The 2,840-nt window shown below is 36.4% G+C and overlaps 1 long non-coding RNA gene across 1 annotated transcript; it reads left to right on the top strand.

Moving 5' to 3' along the window:
- The first annotated feature begins 97 nt into the window (after window positions 1–97).
- Window positions 98–650, top strand: LOC120109822. Its single transcript, XR_005510585.1, has 2 exons — window positions 98–308; window positions 425–650. It is a non-coding gene; the product is annotated as an uncharacterized LOC120109822 (long non-coding RNA).
- The last annotated feature ends 2,190 nt before the right edge of the window (window positions 651–2,840 follow it).

The following is a 2,840-nucleotide window of genomic DNA, read 5'->3' as shown; positions in this document are numbered from 1 at the left end:
AAATTACAAGGCCAAACACAAGAATCTTCAAGGGCAAAGACACGGTCACAGAGTGCACCAAGGCAACGAACTGATTCATATGAAAGGCAAAAAGCAGGCGGAGGCCATCAGTGGAAGGAAGAAACATTCCAAGAGGTGTTAGGATGCAACGATCTTCTTCCCATGTGGGTTTGACAGCAAATGGATATCAGTATCCATGGTCAATCAAGCTCGACAGGTCCAGCATGTCCCTCAAAGACAGTGAATGTGGTTCAACAAGCACCGTGCTCACCAATACCAACTATTGCACATCTTTGGTGGGATTTGAGGTGTGAGTTTGTAAAGCTTTAGATAATATTCTTGCTTATGTATGTGAATTGATTTCTTGATTGCTTTCTTCAGGAGGAATTACTGACAGAAAATGCCATGCTCTTTATGAATCCAGGTTCACAACAATAAGTCCTGATTCTTATCTCAGCAATCTCGACCACTGCCATTTGGAATATGTAACACTGGTGAAGGTAGAAGGTAAACAAAAAGTTGATGTCCAGCTTCTGAAGGAGAAGGAAATGTGCAGACATGTAGTGATGCAGAAATTGCTGAATCCCAGGAATGCTTTTTCCCTCTCTGCATGTTAGCCATGATTTTAAGTATTCTAATACCTTGTTTTAGCTTGGGCTATTTCCGCTTTCTTTTTATATTTGCCCACTGAACAACTGCAGATTGTTTACAAACATAGTTTTGCACACTTTGTAACCTCGGAGAATCATAACTCCTCTCCGATGTTTGAATTAAATAATAAACTTGTAATTGACTAGATGTTGACAACCTACAGAAATACCCATTTTTGCAAATTAGCTAACAGACTGTGGTCCGCTGTCACTATAGTGCTGCCTGGTGGTTTCACGTGAGAATTCTGCAAATGTCATCCCATCTCTCAATCGAGAGGATAGTGGAATTTTTTGAAGATTTCTTGCATTAGCTCAAGAAGTTCCTGAGTTTCAGTGATGAAGGAGCTCAGTGAAGCATTTGTTTTTTCGGTCACAAGACCCAGATGTCTCGAAGCTTGACAACAACTTCCTACTTGTTTCAGAATCTAAAAGGTATGCAGGATAAGAGAGAGTTTTGTCCCAAGCTGGCTGCAAGAAGATGGCGAATATCTATCAGCTTAATTCCTCTATTTCAACAGGTCAGCCAACAGAATAAGTGTAATGCAAAGCTTACCACATGACAAGATATCAGCTGCTTCCCCTACCTGAATGAAGAAGCTTTCAGGTGGGGATTTCACCACAAAGAGATTATTCTTTTTAGTGTCAAACAGTTGCAGATATGTATGCCCATCTGGAGAAGAGCACTCTGGACTGTTAGAGAAGAACAAACATCTGTTTGGCAAGGAATGTAAATAATGGTGTTGTTAGAATAGTAAAGATTCCATAGTCATAATGCCATTGCTTCCATAAACAGGATAAAAAATTTCTGCAGAACCTATCTTCAATCAAGCTATTCTCTATAAGCAACTCATCCAAGGGCTCCTTTTCTGACAGGAAAAATGCTTCCTGACATAGCAGATTCATGAAAATTTGAAGGACAAATTTTAATTGAATGCACTTTCTTTATAGATCCTTTCATTCTATAGTTCTCTTTGAGAATAAGGTTATCCAACATCGAATTATAGTGAACAAGGCACCTCTTTGCAGTTTCCATATTTATAATGCTCTGTTCCAGTTCTCTGCTACCAATGGCCTTATCACAGATTTGTGCTACACAAAGTCCAAGTCCATCATGTGAAGACAAGCTACTTAAAAGTTTTGCTGAGCTGCTCGAACCGTGATGATTGAATTCCTGGAATCCATTGACAGATGGATTATCTTCTTCACTGTAGCTGCCTTTTTCTCTTATGCTAAGATCACTTGAAGACAACCCCAAACTTGAATCTTATCCATATTTTAACTGAAGGAAAATGAGGAGAGATTCCTATCTAGATTCTTCAAAGGAACATCACTGCCTAAGCTATGCTCCTTAAATAAACATCACCCATATTTTTTTTTAATGGTTACATATATATTCAAGATGATAATATTGGTGAGAGAATATCTGTATATCATTGTGCATTTATTCTTCAAAATTTAACAAATAAAAGTTAAAGCAAGTGTCTGAAGTAATTTTTTTTTAGAGCAACTGCATTTAATCCAAAATAACTTATGATTATAAGACAAGAAAATGTTAACTGTGTAAAATAAACGACAAAACTAATATACCACATATAGCATTGCTCTGTTGGATATACCCAATCCTTTATGCCAAAATAGCTCTCCAAGAAGCTAGTTGACTTTAGTGCTCAGTCATTACAAATAGTAATGCTTCAACAAGTTTGAGTCCATGATGTTCATACATCAGGTTGGCACCAAATAATTTTAGTAAAAATTATGTAACAAAGTATTACATATGAAATATGTGGTTTTTTCATCATGAAGACACAGATAGTTTTGGATTATATGCTTATGGTCATTTAAATGTATCTGTCTGTCCAATGGAACATGATTTCAAGCTCTAAGCTTATATAATAATTTTCTCCTTTTTTATTTCAGTTGTTGAAAGAAAAATCTTTGACTAATGCTATAACATCATTGCTAGCTTTGTTTCTTTTATCAAAACTAAATAAATGTAATATGCGTTCATAGTCTTATTTTCATGACAATATCCCTATGTTGGGTTATGTCATGTTACATATTACAGCACATGAACTATTGGCACCTACAGTGAACCAAGTGTCAAGAAACACGAGAAAACAGTCTTAAAAAATGTCAAATTAAGTCTAAGTATTAATTTACCTGGACAGTGACATGGATCCCCACATTGCA

The sequence above is a fragment of the Phoenix dactylifera genome, unplaced genomic scaffold (assembly GCF_009389715.1).
Source record: "Phoenix dactylifera cultivar Barhee BC4 unplaced genomic scaffold, palm_55x_up_171113_PBpolish2nd_filt_p 002887F, whole genome shotgun sequence".
In the NCBI taxonomy this organism is placed as follows: Eukaryota; Viridiplantae; Streptophyta; class Magnoliopsida; order Arecales; family Arecaceae; genus Phoenix; species Phoenix dactylifera.
Note: the sequence above shows the minus strand (reverse complement) of the source record. Positions and strands in the feature narration are given on the sequence as shown.